This window comes from Paramormyrops kingsleyae, chromosome 18 (genome assembly GCF_048594095.1).
Source record: "Paramormyrops kingsleyae isolate MSU_618 chromosome 18, PKINGS_0.4, whole genome shotgun sequence".
NCBI lineage: Eukaryota > Metazoa > Chordata > Actinopteri > Osteoglossiformes > Mormyridae > Paramormyrops > Paramormyrops kingsleyae.
Window position 1 is genome coordinate 23,410,329 of NC_132814.1, and position 22,919 is coordinate 23,433,247.

Sequence of the window (22,919 nt, forward strand, 5' to 3'; positions counted from 1 at the left end):
AGTTACAAATGCCTGTTGATTTATTACACTATATCTCAATTGATTATACACCTTCATTGAATGACTTCACCAGTCAATAAATTGCTGACACAAACACCACAGATCCATGTTCATTACCCAAAGTAATTCTGGCGCACACATTTTAGAAAAATCTTCATACATACCTGAACACAGTAGCACAGCTATCATTGTGAGAACAGCTGCTTATTTTGGAGAAACACCTCAGTCAGCCATCCAAACACAATGAGCTAATACAGGAAAACATGTTTAAGATCTATGCAAACGCAATCAACCTAATTGAGTAACTTGGTTCCCTAAATATTATGTAGTACAAAAAATTAACACAAAAGAAGGGAGGAGGTAGGTGAAGATGCAGGAGCGGGGAAGCAGGCACAGGAGTCCAAAGATACGGGGAAACGCAGGGTTTATTCTGGAAAGGCAACTCGGGGAACATGGAGTACTACACGGAACAGGCTTCACAACAGCACAACGTCAATGATCAGACTAACGACAGGCACACAGACACGGAATTAAATACATCACAGTAATTACCATGAATAGGAACAGCTGGGAACACGGGGATTCCACACAAGGTAGAGAGGGGGGCGTGGCACACAGGAGGATCAGGACGACCGGGGCATGAGAGGAGGAAGAAACGGGTATCAAATGAGTTAAGACCAATTTTGTTTTCCAGGGTCATCAACCATGATATGACTATGCAAGAAACTAGCAAAATTACCATAGCTGCAATATTTAGGATGTTTATCAGAGGAAATAGGTAAGTTTTGTGGTACAATTGCACATTTATGGCTTCTCTGTATCTAGGAGACACATTAACTGATTTCACCATGCAGACTTAATAGAAAACGAAAGTCAAACTAATACTCTTTTCATTCTGAAAGATGATAATGGTTAGTTTATGTGATAGTATATGTACAAATAAAATGGTGGGAGAAATTGTCTTTCCAGTCCAGAAGAAGAAATTGTCAATACACAATCAGACATGTCATCAGACTCGGAGAAGTACAAAGACACATAGAGGACAATAGCATATTTCATGACACACTGAGTATTGCTATCTCCACTGTTGGTTGCACACTGAGAAGAAACAGGATGAGAATGAAGCATATATGGAGTTCCATTTGAGAGGAACAGGGAGCATGTGCAAGATAAGTGACATACATACATGCAAGTGAGTATCACTTTACAGCACTCCCTAATTCCTCTATGTTTTTGCCTGTGCACTGCAACTGTGATTGCTGAGCCAATTGAAGATGTTTATGTTGAGGCCGGATTCAACTTGAACATCTGGGAAGCGACTAAAGTCCATTCGGATGCGCACCTCCAGGTTCAGGAACAGTTTCTACCCAACTGCAATCAGACTCATGAACAATCAGTAGCCTTGTGTCACCTCCACTGCTACCCACACATATAATTCTGCCACTGTCTCTATTTATTTCTGGGATTCTGGTCTTATTTATTTACTCATTGTCTTGTTGTCTAGCTGTCTTGTTGTCTATGTTCACTGTCTGCAGGAGCACATGCAAGAAATAATTTCATTGTACATGGTTCTCGTACTTGTACACATGACAACAAAGAATTGAATTGAATCAAATTGTGTTTTATTTTCAGCAAGTGGTCCATTTCAACCTCCAAAGCCTTGTCTTGAGCTCTTGTAGTGAAATATCTTCAGAATCAGAATACTTTTATTATCCCAGAGGAAATTGTTTATTGTTTAATTTTGATGTAGACACTATGACGAGAGAGTCGAAGGAACCTGGACCCAATCGTGTTACTCATTTACATGAGGACAAAATATTTCAGACCTCGCCTCCAGTGTATCCAGATTTGCAATTTCTAATGGCCAGTTCGTAGTTCGCGTTTCCATGTATTATTTTAGTTGCGTACAAGGGGACGTGACATAAATTTCATCAGGGGTTGGCTGTAGATGGCTGTGGTCAGTACATATGTAATCCATATTTTTATGTCTAGCGGAAACCTTGTGCATCTATGCATATTGACTTGTTTCGATATGAAAGACAATTGATTACTTTAGAGAATTACTGGTCTCTTACAACCCTTGTTGCTGGATATAGGATATCTGTTAGTACCTAGGGTAGAAAGAACTACGACAGGCTGCAGAGCATTCTCTTATAGAGCTATAGAGAAAATTGAATTGAATTGAATTGAATAGGCATTTCCAATAGGTGGCAGCATGGACTTTCACAGATCAGCGGTCAATGACGAAAGAGTAGAGGAAGAATATTTGTAGAAGTTGTGGGGAGCAGCTGTATGACAAAGGTCTGAGGAAGTCGAATATCTAATTTATCATACTGATCAGACCTGCAAGCACCTCTCCACCAGTACGCAGTGGTTAACTGTAATACTAGGATTTTCCTCCTTAGCTTTCATTACAAGCCTTTGACCTGCCTAATGAATTAAGCAATGTCAGTGGTACAGACATATCCCCAGTTAAGTTTCTGCTCTATTAAATTATCTACTAATAAGTTATGATTCAAAGAGTTAATTGCACAGTATACAGTCAGTTTTAATATGCAATGCAAATCTTGCTTTGCATGTCCTTCCAGCCACCGGTAAACTCAAATTAAACACAAGTATAAATTAAGGTGCTTCAAAAACAATAAATACGAAATAAATTATGACAATCAATGCATAACAGTGCAATGTAAAGTAAACATATAGCGCAATATAAACATATAATGCAAGTACTTTGAATGCTGTGTAAAGTTTGCAGAAGTCTATGTGCAACATTGTCTATTGTGGGGAGGAGCAAGCCCAGAAACTCTTGGGCTGATAGTAGATTGTGTCAATAGTTTCAGGGATGTTGGGGGGAGGGTCAGTGTGTTCCTTTATCTCAAACTCCTGTAGCGTCTACCTGATTGTGGGAGTGTGAATCGGTTGTACAGGGGATGGGAACTGTCATTTATGATACTATGGACCCTCCTGGTGACCCTGGTATGATAAATGTTCTACAGAGATGACAATGCTATTCCTCAGATGGTTTGAGCAATTCTGATCACATGTGAGGTCCTCTGCAGAGCAGTTGTCAAACTAGACTGTGATGCTGCTGGTAAAAATGCTTTCAATAGTCACCCTATATAAGTTGTTTAGGATTCTGTCTGGTGCCAAATATCTTTAGCTTTTTCAGGAAGTACAGATGTTGTTGAGACTACTATACCAGTTGAGTAGCGTTTTGAGATCCTCATTGATGTGACCTCAAAGGAGTCGCTCCACAATAATCTCCTCCTTATATCTCTACTAGCATTTAAGGAGAGGTTGTTGTCTTAGCACTACGCCACAAGCTCTCTCTCGTCAGTTATACATGTATACTGACCCTGAATTTCTCTTTACCCATAGTACATATATAAAGTTTTGCAACATATTAAAATATCCTTCAATCTCCCACAAATCTCTCAATAGCAATTAGTTGCCAGTGGTCAGTATTGTCAGATGAAACAATTTGGAGAGCAAATGTATCACTTATTTGCAGGATTTTTATTTTTTTTTGCTGAGGACAGATTCTATGCGACCTGACATGTTGTATACACACTGTATTACAGTGTTGTAAGATAATGGGATTTTCTCAATTTCTTTGACAACATCTAATCGTATCATTACCCCCAAAAATTCCTTGCATGCTGGTGAGCTAAGTCATTTAGCTACTCTGTGCACCACCAAAAACCTGTGCTTTGCCAAGCTAGCACATAGCTGAAAGCTTGATTTCTCTCTATTTCCCATTTTTTGATTTCAGTCGCAGTGTCTTTAGTTTTAGCTTAATTGGCACCATTGTTGCATTTCTAATATGTATTGTCTAATGGAAGTCTGAAGTTGTCTATAACAAACTCCTTATTTAATGATCTCTACATTAGATTCATATGGGAAACCTTAAACAGTCCAGACACAGGCTTATGCACAATTACCACATACATTATAAACCAATTTATCTGTTAATGTATATAACCGACCATTATTATTTGAGTCACCCCTGCTATCATTTTCTCTTTCGCTTTTCTCTCCCTTTTCTGAGCGCCTGACTTTTGACGACTTACCATTTTGACAGTTGAATGGAGGAGGGAGGGGCTGGATAAATGTTACACTTTTGCCATGGTGTGACAGGCGGAACCATTTTTTGTATTATTTTTTGTATTACAGTTTTCAAAAATGTGTGTTTTTACAAATTATTCCCTGCAGATTTGAAGAGGGCCTTGTGCGGACTGTTGGAGTTGTTCCAAAAGGATTTTTTTAGTATTAAAAAATTACGACAGGCCTCAGTATTATGTGTTATATTTCAGGATTTGAATTTATCGGGGTTTTGTTACTGGAGTAATTGCACTCAAGAACAGCAGGTGGCAGTATGTACCACCAAGATATTCTGACCCTCCATGAACTGCACCGTCGAAGAAAAGGAAGAGGAAGAGGAAAAAGCTCATCTTTCAGATGCCTTTGTAAGTATATTGCAATATAGTTTGTGAAAATGCATAGGTTATGTTAATGCTTTTTCCCTGGTGTACATGCATAACGGAAGAAAATAGCCCAGTCTGGCTTTTTCCTTTCATTTGTATGTAATATTCCATTTAATTTTACTTTGTAATTCTGCACATTCTGTTGTTTTTTGGGAAAATATATTTGGCCCACAGGATACCAGAATACTTAGAGGTAACCCATACAAGTTGGGGAGAACAAGCAAAGTGGACACATACTGTAAGGGTGCTCACTCCACCTACTGATGCAACATGACACCCCCACTTAGGCCAAAGTCATACCTGAAAATAAAACTGCACAACAGGCAGGGGGTGTAGCCAGCTATGAGGTCACTGAGGTCCAGACCGCAGTCATTTTTTAAGAGCTAAAATAAAATTTGAAGCTAAATATTCCCCTGAATAAAAAATAGGCTAACATCACTAATTCCTTTTAAAAAATAAACAGCTTAAGAACAGGACGGTATCAATAATGTGATTGACGAGACACAGTTCACCTTAGCATGCTTTTGGACCGAGCAGAGACGCGAACCCTGGATCCAGGGCTAATCACTGCGCCATTGCACCATTTGCATATACAAATTTCATATATATTTTTGCCAGAGATTTCTAGAGGGAGTCGTTGTGAATCAAGATTAATAAATAGTTTATTATATACTAACAGAGTAAGAAATAACTGAAATATTAATGTGGATATTTCATGGACATAACAAAATCGAAAGTATCCTGTCCCACTGCAGAGAAATAAGAATGGAAAGAACAAAAGAAACATAATTCAGGGTTGAGGAAGTGAAACCTTAAAGTTTATAATATAAGGGCAAGAAATAATTGCCTTTTCACTCTACTCACTGCATAATATATGCCCCTTTTCAATATCAAAAGTCAATGAGTAAAGGTACTACACTGCATAGGACCAGAAAGGCTAGTTCACTATGACTCATTTCACGTTGTCAGTGGGGGCTGGTAGATGGTGTTGGTCTCAGACACCCCGGCCCAATACCACTTTTAAAATGTTCATTTCCAAGTAAAATATAACAGTTCAGGGCTGAGTAGTAACCCAAGGCTGCCATGTCTTTTGGTTGCCTGTGGTGAGTGTCTCTATGACCACGTTCTCTTCTACAATGGCACACATGTTCCATATATAGCCATCTGATCACAAGATAACACACATCCTCTCTTACTCAAAGCCTACACGCGAGGGGAAGTCTCCAGAAATGCCATTATTGATAGCCTTAAACGGCTTATGGCATAAAATAACATCAGATAGCCCTCCATTTTGAAGTTCATGAATTAACCCTATGATGTACCTAATTATCTTGGTGTCATTTCATGCCAAGATTACATTTTATTATAGAAAAAATCATAAAAAATATATATACATAATTCATTATATTTTTCTAACTTTACTTTTCAAAAAATATTTTAGTTTGCATATCATACAATCATGATTAAAGTTATTTTAGATTTTATTCAAATGTTTCATATTGACATATATGACAAGAAATAGGATTCCTCTGGTATAAATGTATTAAATATAATCACAAAAATATTCAACTCTGACATATTAAACTGTGCATACAGATTTCTCATAAGCAGCTTGGAGAAAAGAGATTAAACATCAGGCTCCAAACTGTGCTCTGAGATAACTGCAAGCTTACAGGTTGTGACTCCAACGATATCTTTGAATCTGGTTGCCTGGGAACTTCGGGACGTCACCATGGCGATAAGTGACCTCTCACTTGGGGTATTTGACAAACTGACACCCTGACATACCGAGTGTCCGACTCAGCTTGTCAAATACACTAAGTGGGGAAGCCTTTTGGATGGACTGTACTGATGAGCTTCAAACGCCTGAAAGTTAAAGAATGGCACATGGATTATTAAAAAAAATACTTTTATGTAGGCCTGATTCTTTAGTTAAATAGAAAGACAGAAGGTATACATTAAATTAATAATTGTACATTAAACAATACATGAAAAATGCTTTAATTAAAAATCAATATATTACCAATTTAATATTTTTACTGATTACCATATATGAAATATTTCTAGCTTGTGCATTACCTTAGATGAACAGTCTGTTTCATTTGTAGTGAAAATATAAAATAGCTGCCGTGAATTCCAAATTTGGGTATTAAAAGTGATTATACATCACAGATATTTATTGAGAAGGTTTTTGACATTTTTTCAACATGGCGATTAAGTCGATGAATTTCATGTTACCTTAAAAAAAACTATGGTGTGACTGTGAGGATTGTGCTGCAGAGACACTTAGGCAGAAAAACAAGAGTGTAAAACAAGAAAACTGAAATATTTAAAAGTTCTTCTTTCTTGAGATATTAACCATAATGAAAGTGGTTTATTTCGTGTGCAGTTCTTCTCTGTTCCAAGCAGTACATTGAAACCATTATCTACATTTTCATTTTCACTAAAATAATCACAACATAAGAGATAAAGAGTAATTTCTCACCTAAAATACTACAGTATGCGCTGTCAATGCAAACACAGTATAATTTTACTGTCGTTTTGGTATGATTACGATTTTCTTAAATTATTATTCTGCTAACTTACCTGACTTGAGCTTCTCGGTCATTGGAAGATTTTCAGTTGCGTTGTTTCCCAGAAGCCCCTTGCTTGTGTTCTCAGTTCAGACAGTACTTCTCTTGGCGTAGCAGACAACAATGCATATAAGGCAGAGCGTCCGATCATTAATAGGGCAGCACTGCAAAGAGGAAGCTCTAAATGAGGAAGATAACTGTGAGGTTAGTTCGCAGGAAATATCTGGAACCTAAGTGACAAAATGGAATGCTTGTGAAACTACAGATAGCAATTTGAATGTATTTTGCAAAATGTTGCAGGGTTTCAGCCTGCATTTCTTTCAAGCATTTTATTGTGAAAGCATTTTACTATGACAAAATACGGGTAATGCACATAAACTGAAAAACAACACAATCACTTGAAATTGTCTGACTGGTTATACTGGTGTCTGCAGAGAGGTACGTCTGGAGGTGCTTGATGACTACATTATTACATTCATCTCTTAAGCTACGTGACCTTGAAAGGTCTCATGAAGAGTCACGTGTTGTGCATGGTAAAGGAAAATGGAAAGTGAGATCAAAATGCATATGAGGGTACAATAGCTCAGTAAGTCCTGCTGCCTCATGCTTCCAGCACTGGAGGTTTGAATCTTGCTCTGGATGAGTGGAATTTTCATGCCCTTCCTGTGTGTGTGGCTTTTCACTGGATAGTCCATTTCGCAGTCCTATCTGTAAAATGCTATAGAGTGTGAGTGTGTACCCTTAAATAGCCTAGTATACTGTCCTGGTTTCCCTCTTTGTCCTCCATCCTGCCCAGGATAGGTTGTAGTCCCTCCTCAACTATGTACTGGATACTTTGTTAGAAGATGGATGGGTGAAAATTTCTTCTGTGCACAAAAAAAGATAATTAAATCACCTTTTAATCTAGAAAAATATTTGGCTTTACATTAACTGCCCCTTCATAATGCATGCTTTTTGCATTCATAGAAAATTCAGTGCACCATGATCATGCATTCAAAGCACATTCACAAGCAGCATAAGTATAACACCCTAACATACCCTAACAGCTTCAATATGCATCAATAAGAAACAGTGTATGATTATACCATTATAATGTTTGTTATTAATGTATAGTACAACTGTCATGTCTTGTTCAACTCTAGCTTCCCCCCACAGTCCAAAAGGCATAACACATTATAGCCAAGTGTATTATGCATTGTGAATGTTTTGTGAAGCTCTCATCTATAATGCACTTTAGATACCTTTATAATACATTATAATGGTCTGTATAAGAGAAAGGATGCTTTGTAATGTATTATAGAGGATTCTATAGTGCATAATAGATGAGAGCTTCATAAGGTAGTCATAATACATAAAAACATAGCTATAACATGTTATGCCTTTTTATAAATATTTATGGCCATGTTTATAATGCATAAAGAATGCATTATAATGCATAATGAATGTGTTTATGCATTGCTAAAAACTTGGCCTTAAGTGCTACTGTATTATGAATGCAATGCTTTATGACATGTGGAAGTATACTTATATGCTCCTAATGCATGTTCTTTGAGTGCATTATAAATGCATTATGAAGGTACACTGAATGTTCTATGAATGCTTAATAAATGCATGGTGAAGGTGCAGTTAATATAAAACATTACCATGTATTTTATAAAGTGCTAATGCCAGATATGCAATAATGAAATTCTTAATGCTGAAAATCATGACATATTCTCAGTATATTATACCAATATGTACCTTATTTATACACTATAACTCCAATAAAAGAGCAATAAGTATGTAAATACAAAAGTGCTTTTGATGCAAATTGAAGAAAACTGTTCCTGCTTAAGTTGAATTTCATATTGTTCCTTCTCTCGAATAAACTTGTAAGTGGGTCAAACAAGGAAATATACATAGTAAATTACAAAGTACTCAGAAAATTAGTATTTTCCCCCAACCTTCATGTTCTTTTTTTTTAAAAAAAAAGTCTAGTTTCAAGTGAGACATAAAATAAATGAAAACTAAAAATAGAATGCAATGCTGAACGTTGAGTCAGAATGTTCAGAGAGCCACTTATGTGTCAAAGTCCTGATGTATCATCATGAAGGTTGATAAGATGATAAGTCATTTCACGAGGGTGTGAGTGTGAAGATTCTGTTAACCTTCAACGGTTCAAAACTTCCTCCTTTTTATTAGCACATATATTGAAGTACTTACAATGAACCTTCTGAGTTTACCCTTATCTTAACTCATCTTCTGAAAAACATATTCTATAGGCAAACTTGAGCTATCAAATGAGAATCCAGGCATATGTAATGTAGGCTTACATTCTTACAATATGTAAAATTATATTTCTTTTTTGAATTAAGTATAATACTTCGTCGGGTGTGTAGATTTCATTGGAGTAACAAGCAATTGAAATGAACTAAAAGTTAAGATAACCAATGGGCAAAAATTTAAGCGTTCAGAGGAAATTGCACCCCCTGGTGGGACATGCTGGACATGCCACATGAATGTTCTTTCCATCTGACTGGGATTCAAAATAAATCATGAGTAGACACCATGAGCTATGAGTTAACAGTCATATACTGTGAACTTATATTAATTGAAGTCTTAAACAGAAAGAGGGATTGTTTGATTTGTGCAGAGAAAAAATAAGAGTTAGCAGGACAGTCACCCATTCAGTCACGATACTGTACTTATATAAAAAACAGGTGGTATTTTAAATCCAAAAAGATTCTAATTACTACCAATTACGACATGTCCTTACAGATTATAACTGCTCATCTGTTCCATGAACCTTCAGATTTGCTCTGTAGTACTTTTGTCCTATATTTACATTTATATCTATATACACTAAAATTTATTTATATATGCATTATATTTATTTAGATTTGGGGGTGTCCTTCTTGAGACGTAGGTGATGGTTACCCATTCATTCCTTGTGTCCTAATGTATTGTTATAAATGGGAATTCCTAAAACTCCCACACAAAAGTCCATTCTAAGCCATCATGCTAATCATGTCGCACGATTGTCTTCATTCAGCCACTGAGGCTTTTCACTAAGGATTATCATTTACCTCCTGTGGGCCCACCACCTGCAGGGGGGGGCGACTTTGGGGGTCCAGTGCATTGTGGATCGGGTGGCACTCGAAGGCAGGGGCCTTAGCAGAACGATCCTTGGTTTGCAAGGGCAGTTCTAGGGGGGGTCAGTTCCCCTGTGACAACTTCCATGCCCCCCTGTGCCCCCCTAAATACACATGCTACATGGATCTGAAATAAACGTGCTGTTATTATAACTATTACTGCGTCGGGTCGTCGAGTCACTTCAGTTGGTGAAAAGCAAAGTTACCGACAGGAAAAAACATAACTAGGCTTGTGGAAGCAAGACAGTCTCAACAAGAAATCAGAGTGAATTACTTATTTATAAAAACTGTAAAATGGAACTGCAAAGCATTGCATAAATAACATCAGTTTTCAAAATTGTGTTTTGCTTCTTAGTGCTGGCAATCTATGTAAGTAATAGCTGGAGGACATTAAGGTCAAATGCATTTGCCCCCCCCAGCAGAACAACTGGCCCCAGTCTGCCCCCCTCCCCCCCGACCCCCCTGTCTCAAATGGCTTAGAACTAATACTGTGGATTTACCCCCGATAAATGAAGTCACACTGGCCCTGTGCTCAAGTCGTTTCTCTCAATCTTCAGATACGAGCACTTTTTTTTGGGTTGATTTTAGTGCTGATGAAATTTACTGTGGTGGCGATGTGTTACCACTCAGCACACATTTCTAGGGTGCACTCACGCTAGGCTCCGTACCGTGTCCAGGGATGGTACAGAAAAACAGGCCCAGACCTGCTTGAAGAGGTGGGCCCGGGCACGGTTCAGTTGGACTTGGGCACGGAACACCTCCAGTGTGATTGGTAACAGTCCCCGAACAAGGAACACAGACACGATGTCAATGATGCAATTGGCAAACGCCTGTGCACATGTTCTCTGTACACGGTACACGGTGGCAAAGGGATCACTGTCGTTTGCGGCAGAGGTGCAGTGTTTGCTGAAAATTTGGACTGATGAGAATATCCAGGAGCAACTGGATGCAACACACAAAAACTCCAAGATATTTGATACAAAACTGAACTATCTTCTTATGCCTGAAACATGAGTAAATGAAAATTGCTTCATTGCACACTCAGTAAATCTATAAGAAGGCCGTGTGTTACCACACCCAAAATGTCCCTAATCCAAAAATAAGGACATTTATTGTGAACTTCATTGTGCTGAGCGATAGCGACAAAAGTGTGCTTGGGCCCTGAACGTTAAATGCAATGTAAGTGCAGACTAGCGGGAGAGTGGGTAGTGCATAGACCAGGTAGTGCATACACCAGGTAGTGCATACACCAGGTAGTGCATACACCAGGTATAATAAATCCACATTTTTTTGTATCAGTGCATTTTTTTTCTTTTCGTCTGTGCACATTGTTTCATGATAACATTTGTGCAAAGTATGAAAAATGAGGTCCCTGGAGAGAGGCTGGATTCCCTTCTACTCCGGAGTGAGAGGTGATGGGCAGGCGTGGGTGTGGGTATACTCATGGTGTGGGTATACTCATGGTGTGGGTATACTCATAGCGCAATATCCCCCCCCCCCCCTCGTTTCGGCGGTAAGACCACACAGTTCACCCTTCAAATTCGAGTTAGGGGACTGACTCTGATTGTTATCACCAAACATCAGTTCAAAGTTTGCAGCCTTATTAGAGACTGAGGATAGGCTGCTGGAAGGTGCCCCCTCCCCCCCCCCCCTCGGGGACTCCATTGTTCTGCTGGGGGAGTGTGGCATTCACATGGGCAATGACAGTGAATCCTGTGTGGGTGTGATTGAGAGGAACTGCCTGCCAAATCTGAACCCAAGTGGTGCTCTGTTTCTGGACTTTGTCTGTACAAACACCATGTTTGAGCATAAAGGTGCATATACTGTAGCACCAGAACATCCTAGTTCATGGATTGATGATGGATTTTGTTGTTGAATCATCAGATCTACAACCATATATCTTGGGCATCTTGGTGAAAACATATACCTGTAGTATAGTTAGGGTGTGCAGGGAGCGTTTGGTAGAGGCCTTGGCTCAGAAGACCTTCAACTTATTATTATTATTATTATTAACTCACACCTCCGGCAGAATTTCTCTTGCGTTTTGATGGAGACTGGAAACTCTGAGCCCGATTGGCCAATGTTCTGTGCTTCAATTGCTGAAGTGACTGTGCAGAGCTTTGATCTGATCGGTATTACGAATGTGCATGAAGGATGGGCGATCCTCTACCCCTCCAGCGGGGCCAAGGCTAAGGCCCTTTGCCAGGGACCCATGAACGCTGGGCTCAGGTGGTGCAGCATCAGGTGGTGCAGGCTCAGGTGGTACAGGCTCAGGAAGTTCAGGCTCAGGTGGTGCAGGCTCAGGTGGTGCAGCATCAGGTGGTGCAGGCTCAGGTGGTACAGGCTCAGGTGGTGCAGGCTCAGGTGGTACAGGCTCAGTTGGTACAGGCTCAGGAAGTTCAGGCTCAGGTGGTGCAGGCTCAGGTGGTGCAGGCTCAGGTGGTACAGGCTCAAGTGGTGCAGGCTCAGGTGGTGCAGGCTCAGGTTGTTCAGGCTCAAGTAGTGCAGGCTCAGGTAGTTCAGTCTCAGGTGGCACAGACTCAGGTAGCGCAGGCTCAAGTAGCTCAGGCTCAGGTGGCACAGGCTCAGGTAGTGCAGGCTCAGGTGGCACGGGCTCAGGTAGTTCAGGCTCAGGTAGTGTAGGCTCAGGTAGTTCAGGCTCAGGTGGTGCAGGCTCAGGTAGTGCAGGCTCAGGTGGCGCAGGCTCAGAGGCAAAGACGGGCTGGGCGGGCCCTCTGGCCAGGCGCTGGGTACTCAGGCTGGGAGGCTTGCATGGGTTTGGGTACCCACGGGTACCTGACGGGTTTTGATGTAATGGGTGAAACATATCCGAAAATTTAATTTAATTAATTTAATTTATTTTCAAAATAAGTAGGCTACAATTTTATAGATATTTTTGAAAATGTGAAACACACATCCACAAGTTGATTTTAGTGCTTAACTAATAGTGGCTAAATATTATTTAGATAAATGGAATCTGGGACAACAATGCAATTCTGTATTTGATTACACTAACATTGCTAAGGGCATTTTATTACATTGCCTAAAAGGGGCAAGTTGCTAGAGACATACTTGGCTCTTTCCTCTGTTGAGAAATGCACTTCCCCCCTAAACTGCAGTGTGATTAGTAGCTCTGCGTGTGTCTTTGGTTGCCTTATGCCTTTTGCAAGTGACAGGCAGCTCAAGGAAGGAATCTGTGCATGATGGCAGTCCATCACAAAGCCAAACAAGGCGAACACAACAAAACTCACATTTGGAGCAATTAGAAGACACCAGTCCAAGCAAACCAAATATCTCTGTCCTGTTGGAGGAATCTAGAAAATCCCGAGAAAATTTGCATAAATACAAAAACAGCTTTTGAGAGTTTTCCAAGCACTGGTACATAATTATGAAAGTCCTCCACAGTGAAGCGCTTATGTTTTATGATGTTCTACTATGTTGTGCATGCAACTTGCTGTATTTTTTGCACAATGTATTTCAACATTTGGCTGTTAAGTTGGTTGTTACGAAAGGGAAGTGACTAACCGCTGCATTAACACCAGTAAATTTAAGTTGCTACAGAGGGTGCAGTCTAACTATCTCTTGAAAACAATTTAAAATCCGTTAACATTCTGCCTGTCGACAGCTTCACGTTTCGGAGCAGTTAACATCTTAACAGCCAAATTACGGCAAGGATTTAATAGAAGCATTTCTAATTATGGGAGATTTTTGTGTGCAGGATTGTCTGAAATTCTTTGGAATGATGTCTTTATGTTCTGTCTACCTTGCACAACACCTTACACTAGGTGTGGTATGTGTCATGCTTGTGAAAAAGCAAATTCATGAGCACAATGCAGGCTGACCTATAGTGCTGATAAAAATGACAACTGAATACCAAAATCCAAATGTTGATGAAATCATTTGAAAATGATTGTATTTATAGGCTTTATGTCAGATTATATTTATTTGCACACAACTAATGTGCAAAGACTATATAAACGATATAAATGTTAAGCAGTGGGCACCACTGTGGTCTCACACCTCTAGCAGTGTTTCCTTCCCATCTCCAATTGTTCAGATTATTAGGAGTCTGAAGCGCATAGTACTATGGACCAGTGTTGTGTTTCTATATCACGTTTGTAAGGGCTTCTGTCAAGGTCCAGGATTCTACCACATTCCAAAAACAACTAAAAACTGAGCATAGTATGTGAGCATGAGGTCTGTGTTGAACTGTCATTCCATCGAGGGAGTTCCAAGCCACGTTCCCTTGGTCTCTTGGGAGAAAGACCAGACTTATTTTAATTATGTACTGAAAATGAATGACTAAGGAAATGTATATGATCTGATATTAAATGTTACATTAATTTATTGGCAATGGCAAATTGATCACATTAGAGGGTGTGACCTTACTTCCTGAGAGGTTCCACCCTGTACTGGGTAAACGAAACTGGAAGAATGAAGAGACTTTTTTGTGAGGGCACTTAGTAGTTTCATGCAGGGGGGGCTGGGCACTATTGTGATCCTAAAAGCCTGACTAATGGGCCTTAGTCCATCCATTTTCTGAAACCACTTATCCTATTCAGGGTTGCGGGGGGTCTAGAGCCTATCCCGGAGGCTATGGGTGCAAGGCAGGGAACAACCCAGGATGGGGCACCAACCCATTTCAGGGCACACTCACACTCACGCACAGGCAGTTTGGGAACTCCAATTACCCTCAGCATGTCTTTGGACTGTGAGGGGAAACCAGAGTACCCAGAGGAAACCCCACGCTGACACAGGGAGAACACGCAAACTCCACACACATGGAACGCTGGTGGGGACTCAAACACAGGTACTACAGGTGCGGCAACAGTGCTAATCACTGCACCACCCAGGGTCTTTATAAGTCTATAATGATCATTTGCCATGTTACAAATAGATAAGAATTCTTCAGGTGTGGCTTATTGTATCTTACTTTCCTATGACAGATATACAGGCTCACAGAAAGGTTTGGGACACTTGCTTAATTCTGTAAAAATGTTGCTAATGTATTACCGCTTGAAATGAATGCTTAAAACAACTGGTTATATTGTATTTTTTGTAAACAAATAAAGTTATGATTTTTTATTATATAACAAACTATGTGTTTGTACTGAACTAACCATCATAGTGCTCGAGCCTCTGTTTTTGTGATCATGGGGGTTTCTCTGCACTTCCTATATTTCCTACAGCTTCTTCCTGGCATCTGTTTAATATCATTCATTCAGTTAGGACTGCTTGATGAAGTAATTTAAGCACATATGCTGCACTGATCTAATGTATCATGCTTGTTATGATGATTTGTAAATTTCCATTTGTTAAAGTAACAGATTTTCCTTAATAAATCTCTGAGCATTGTATAAAGAGATTCTATCAAGTCTGACTGCCAGAAAGCATAGACTGTGAGGGTAATGTACGGTAGGAAGGTCACTTGTGTGGAAGCAGGTTCCTAAAGCCGGTTTATTAGGAGCAAGACAAACTCAGAGTCGACAGTCCAGGTCAATGCCAGAGAAATCCGAACAGCATCACAATCAGGAGGCAAATGCAGTGGTGAGTGGACGGGTAAAGGTCAGGAAATGTGTGCAGGCAGTTGGCAGGTCAGGCAGGTCTCGTACCCTGAGGGCAGAAACAGAATCGGAAAAACTGGGGAGACAGGGTAGATTTCACCAGGGAAATGCTCAAACTCTAGGAAAACCAAGAAGCTCTCATGTCTGGCTGGTGTGACAGACGTACAGAAGTAAAGAAGCCAGTAGTGATTCTGTGTCATAGCTGGGAAGGGGCATCACCACAAACAAGATCCACTGGTGAGTTAAGGCGCAGAAAGGATTGGGCTTCCCTGATCGGGCAGTTCTCGCATACCGGGATTCCCAGGGAAGCGTGTTGATGGTTAGGCAGAGTGTCTGCATGACATCACTGGGGTTCCTCTGGACTTGTGCTTGACAACACTCCCCTCACTTCTCTTTCATATAAGTACATATGATCCAGGTTCTCCACAGAATATGTTTCCAAAGCTGTTGTTAATTTATGCACCATTCAAATCCTGCATGCTCACGTAAAGCGGATTTATTTGGAATTCCTTCTGCTTATTTTTCAAACATTTGTCCTCTTCAAGCTACAAATTTGTTCCATAAATTCTATTGATTTGTCTTCCAACCACTCATTCGGTACACGGTCACACTCGGCCGACAACTAATCTGAGGCAGCACAGGATACGAGACAGGGGAACAATCCAGGGGGCATCCTGGTCCCTCTCACAGTGGGCAATTTAAGGAACCCAGTTTGCCAAACTACATTTCTTTGGACCACAGGAGGTACCCAGAAAATCCAGAGGAAAGACACAAAGCAGAGAAAACATTCTCACATATGTGTAGAAGAGAAACCGTCTCGCACCACAAAGCAATAAAACTTGCACGCATTAAAAATTATGAAGCTAATAAATAGTAAAATTCCCCTAGTGTTAATATTTTAATAATAATCACACAAAAAAGGTGATAAAAGAATCTGTTAAAAAAAATCTAGATGATTGTGTACAATATGGATGCAACAACATACAGTAAACAGAAACTAAACAAAGTCTAAGATGATAACATCCTTAAACTTTCCACTAGGCATAAATTTTTCTAAACAGTATCGCATGAACATGTAACCCTCTTAAGCATTTCGAAAAAGACACCTGGTTTATACCTCATTTACAGAATACAAATTATAACCATCAAAAAAGTGTTTGCTCTTATAAATATCAAACAATAAAAAACAAGTACAGTAATGATTTACAATAGCCAGATATGCTACATATTTGAATATTGGAGATGTGTTAAATGTAGTTTGAAAATGATTATTATTTTATGGATATAAAATAACAATATATGACTGTATTTTCCATAATTGTACAACTACCCCACCTAATGGTTAACCTGAGCACCATAACTCCATCCATCCATCTCCTGTAACTGCTTGTCCTGCTCAGGGTTGCGGGGGGTTTGGAACCTATCCCAGAGGCTATGGGTGCAAATCAGGGAACAACCCATGATGGGGCACCAACTCATTGCAGCGCACATTCCATTCACTCACACCTATGGGCACTTTGGTAACTACAATTAACCTTACTATGTTTTTGGAGTGTAGGGGCAAAGTACATGGAGGAAACGCCAGGATGACTCAGGGAGTCGAGATGCAAACCCAGGTCCCAGAGTTGTGAGATGACGCTTACCCACTACGTCAGCCTCAGCGCCAACACGATGCCTTATTAAAGATTCAAGATTTCAAGCAGTGGAATGAAATGACCACTACTCCAGACTGCAACAAAGAAGGCAGAAGGATAACAAATAATCAAAAATACAGAAACATATAAAAGTATACAAAAGTAAAGATAAAAGTTATGCGAAAATATGAGAAAAATCGTCAAAGTTATACCTTACTTTAGTTAGTAATTGGTGTTGTTAATGATCCTAATGGCCTGGGGGTAGAAGCTTCTCATCAGGCTCTCAGTCCCGGCCATAAGGCTCTGGAGGCGCCTGCCTTTGTGCAGCCGCTGGAACAGTTTACAGCAGGGGTGGTGAGTGTCTCTGATGATAGGCTACTTAATGCCCGGAACCTACATCGCTGGATGTCGATGTCCTGCAGGGTGGCCGGTCTTGTCCTGGTGATTCTCTGGCTGCATCGTATCACCCTCTGTGGGGCTCTGCGGTCCTGGGAGCTGCAGCTGCCACACCAGGCACAGATGTTCCCAGAAAGCACAGATGCCACAGTAATGCTGTAGAACTTTTTTTTTTTTGCTGTGCAGAGATTTTGAATTTCCTCAGCAGCCTCATGGTGATGCAGTCACTGCCTAGCCCTCGGCACCAGGGTAAATAAATTTAAGAATAAATTATTAAAGAAAACATACAGCACCAGTCAAAAGTTTAGACACACCTATCAAGAGAGGTTTATTTGTACTATTCTCCCACATTTTAGAGTAATTTTAATGACATCAAAACAACATATATGGGATTATGCACTGACCAAAAAGGAAACCAAAGCGAGGAGAGGGGGGGCTGCAGGGCATGACGACGCCCTGAACCCTTCCGTAACGAGCCCAACAAGCTCATTTAACTGTGAGCAAATTAGCCCAGTAATCACCAGGAAGCGCTTACACCTGTGCACTGACTCCCCCCTGTGCACTGACTCCCCCCTGTGGAAGAAGCTAAAAAAAGGGGCAAGACAGCCTGGGTCATCACACATTCCATATTTTTCCAGTCAATATTATTCAAAACTGGACTCATTTAATGACATGTATTAGATCTAAATGGAGCTGACAGTTCCACGTCCATATTGTGTTTCGAATGTATTGGACCTCTGCATGCATTGTTTTGGCTTTATCCAAGTACATCATGAATGCAGCCCTCACGCAATTCATTATAAAACTGTTAATACAAAATGCTATATTGGTATAATTAATGGATCTTTTGTTGTATACTTAATGGCTAGTTTATTTGGTACATCTGTTTGTTAATACACACTAATCTGATCCTTCAAATTGCAAATACATGGCTGTAATTGAACACATACAGCAAGCAGACAGGGTTCAGAGGGTCGTTCACTGTTTTACTAAGCATTACCCAGCATGCAATGCCCTGTGATGCACTGGCATTGTGCCCAGTGTGTACCCCGTATTATTCTATGCTTCTTGGGATAGGATACACTGTACAATCCTTTTTACAATCCTTTTTATCTGCATTTGACATTCATATATGTCTCCAGGTATTTCAGCTTGTGAGATCATCATATATAAAAACATCCATGTAATATATGCTTCCTGTATACAATACTTATCATAATCTTATATGAATTTGTGTAGATAAGTGATCGGCTGTGTGCTGAAATGTCTGACTTCTGAACGTTTTTGCGTTGGGTCAGTTCTTTTATGGCCTCTGGTCATGTATGGTAGCCTACGAATATAAAAGGCAAACCTAGTGTTACGCTCTTCATTTATCTATTGTGCAATTTACACATGTAGCCACTGAATAATGAATTGCTCACAGTATAGTGTAGTATCACATAGATTTAACTACAGAATTTTAGTTAATAATGGCCATATCATCACTTTTAGATTTCTGTGAGAAGAAGATCACAGACTAGTCAACCTAACTGTCAGCCTTTCTCATACTCAACTCATGGCCGACTTCAAAATGAAAGACTGCTGGATTTCAATCAAAATGCTTTGACTTTGCCCCACAGCGGGTTGGCGCCCCGTCCTGGGTTATTCCCTGCCTTGTGTCCATAGCATTTGGGTTCTGGACCCCCAACAACATTGCAAAGGATAAGCGGGTATAGAGAACTGATGGATGGATGGATGGATGTTTTGGCTTCTTTTTTGAAGTTTCTCTTTTTCACCAAAGTTGCCTTGTAGCTATTTTAATGTCAAAAGACTGCAAGATGATTTGGATGAGAGATGGATGAGACGGCACTTTAACAACATTATACTGCTTGGTTTTTTCCAGCTGAGACATTTTTATGGAAAGTGAATATTATGTTAACATGTGTGAACTGCTGTACAAAACAGCAAACTGAAATTTAATTTTGAGGAAATAAAAATGTGCAGAAAATGCCCAGTGTTAACTATGCTTGTGTAGTGAGTTGGGTGTGTCCTTCTCTGTTATCGCTCCCCTTCCTGAGCATTTCCTTCGCTTTTCCCAGCATTATCTGTGCTGATGAATGTTGGCTATGTTTATTTTCTGCCTGCACAGACAGGAGCAGTGGCAATGCCATTTCACTGCTGATGTACCATTACATTCATGCATGTGACAAATAAAAATCTTGAAATTTGAATCTAACTCCTCAATTCTGGCTAGTGAATGGGTGCTGGTGCAGAGGACTGCTGCTCATTACTGAACCCCCAGCTGATTGTATTTCGCACTTGCTGGAGGTATCCGAGCCTCGCCAAGGGCCCATATGACACAGGCAGCACACTGGGAACACAATAAGTATTAACAATAATAATATGAAAGGGGCTATTTACAGTTGCCCAAGAGCATGCTGCGATATATAAATCCCGCTGATGCTATACTGCCCCCCCCCCCCGCCCCCCACGAAGGTAGACCGTCCCAGCGACCACCACCACCAGTCCCCACCTCAGTTCTGAAGCAAGTCACCGGTGTGTCACTTCCATTGGTGGAGGGCCATCAGCTCCCAATGCTCATGGGCACTGGAGGGGCATATCTGCTGGCAGGCGCTGGGGTGACCGATCCCCCCGGCCGCACACCCTTCTTCTTGCCCGCCTTATGTGGACCTGATACCCCTTCCGGAGGGTCCTCCTGAGCAGGAAACAGTGCACCGTGAGACCCCCACAGCCAGGCCCCCCTTTTTGGAGACAGCCAGCGGACGACACAGTTGGGGGCCCCGGCCCTTCTTCCGCAACCTTGGGGGGGCTGTTGTTGGCCGCCAGGCTGGTTCTACTGCGAGGCCTCCTGCTTCCCGGGCGGAGTGGTCCTGCAGATCCTCTCCTGCACCACACCTCGGGCAGCCTCACGCAGCCGTGCCATTCCGGCCATCTCCTCCCGCCGCTCGTGGAGCTCCTCCGTCAGCAGGGTCTGCATAGCACGGCATGTGATGTAGAAGAACATGATGCTATACAAACGTAGTTGCCACACTTGCTATACAATACAGTTTTGTATTCCAAACCTGTTCTTTATATCACTGAGAGGTAATGAGCATTTTAGCAGTGACCACAGTCTGAGAGGAGTCTGCATAGCACGGCTCCTCTGAGAGGAGTCTCAGACTGTGGTCACTGCCAAATGCATGATCCTGTGCTGCAAATTTTCACATATACCAAATATTAACTAACATTGAAATTCTGAATTAAGTAATCAGGACACAATTTCAGCAATTTGAATTGCATATCTAAATTTACACCATAGCTTTGGTAAACTATTGGTGACTATTTTCCTATTAGTCCAGAGATGTCAGGTGGGTGTTGATCATTTTTGTGTAATCACACAGGTTGCTTCGCCAGCCTAATTGCCTTCCGTATTAATGTATTTTAATGTTTTATTTAAACATGTCATGTTTTACTTAAAGTGTCATGCCCTGCATCCATGCCCCTCTCATTCACCTGTTTCTTATTTGTCGTACCTCTCGTTTCAGCCCTTGTGTGATTCACACCAGATACCTCTTGAAAATACAGTTAACTAATTGGTGGGGAAATATTTTGTAAATTGGCATGTAAGCTAGAATGAATAGGTGTAGTTTCAAAGTTACATGCCAAATTGTAGAACCTTTAATAAAATGTTCTAATTTTGACAGTAGAAAAACACATTGATTGGCTTTCACATTTCCAGTCGACCCTTCCAGTAATTGTAGATATTGTAGAGGTTGGGAGTGTAGGAGGAGTAAGGATTGGGGGGGAGGTGATGAGGGGAACATCACTGTCATTCCTACAGCACCTTTTCCAAGTTCTACCTTTTCTTGCATAGCAGTAAACAGATTCACATACACAGGCTCACACTAAATGTTACTCAGCTGTTAACCTGAGCCTTTCTTTTTGACCTAATAGAGGAAGCAAATACTGCAGAAGATTTGTGGAGGGAACACTGCCGTCCTTCAGTAGCATGTTCCCTGAACCACTCTGACTTCCCAGACCGCCTTTAAACAATCACAGACCACTCACTTCTAAATGAAACTGCTCTTGGCTGATCACTTCTTTGACAGCTGAAATGAAGCACGCAGGAAAGGAATGTTCTGTCTTCAACCAGGAATTCATAGCCACATTTTCACCAGCATGAGACCAGTGAGCAGCACACACTGGATGACATTTCTGGTCTGTAGTACAGTGAACAAAGCAGCATGAATTGCTTGACAGTTCAGTTTTCTCTCACAGACCAAAGACAGACTAAAATGGTCTTTTAGAGATTTTTATGACATTGTGGGGGCCATTTGTTATTTGTTGTTTATTTTACATAGATATGCTAAAATAGTATGGACAGATTTGCTGGTACCCCTAAAGAGACTATTTATCCTTGCATTATCTTTAACTTTAATTAGCATCATAGGTGACTTTAAGCTTTTCATCAGCCATTCAGCCTATTTAAAGGGACAGAACATGCTACTGTGTTGTTTGGTATCATTGTGGCATCACACTGAACATGGACCAGGGAAAGCAAAGGAGAGAGCTGTCTGAGGAGCTCAGAAAGGAGATTATAGATAATCACGTTAAAGGTAAAGGCTGTAAGACCATCTCCAAGCAGCTTCATGTTCCTGCGACCACAGTTGCCAATATTATTAAGAAGTACAAGGTTCATGGGACTGTAGCCAACCTCCCAGGACGTGGATGCAAGAGGAAATGCAACCCCAGCTAGATCAAAAGGATAGAAAAAGAGCCAAGGAAACCATCCAAGACCATTCAAGCTGAGCTCCAAGGTCAAGGTAGGTCCCTTTCTGATCGCACCCTCCGTCGCATTTTGAACAATAATGGACTCCATTGGAAGAAGACCCAGGAGGGCCCCACTATTGACAGAAAAACATAAAAAAGCCAGAGTGGAATTCACCAAAATGCATATTGACAAGCCCCAAAGTTTTTGGGTGAATGTTCTTGGACTGATGAGACAAAACTGGACCTTTTTGGCCAGTCACATCAGCTCTATGTTTACAGAAGGAAAACTCTAAAAGAAAAGAACACTAAACCTACTGTGAAACATGAAGGGGGGCTTGATTTTGTTTTGGGGCTGCTTTGCTGCATCTGGCACAGAGATCCTCGAATC

At 40.7% G+C, this 22,919-nt stretch overlaps 1 long non-coding RNA gene across 1 annotated transcript; it reads right to left on the reverse strand.

The window, feature by feature from the left end:
• Positions 1-5,128: 5,128 nt before the first annotated feature.
• Positions 5,129-7,204, reverse strand: LOC111855227 (uncharacterized). The gene is made up of 2 exons (XR_002840832.2): positions 7,071-7,204; positions 5,129-6,350 (listed from the first exon to the last, which is right to left on the reverse strand). It is a non-coding gene; the product is annotated as an uncharacterized lncRNA (long non-coding RNA).
• Between the last annotated feature and the right edge of the window lie 15,715 nt (positions 7,205-22,919).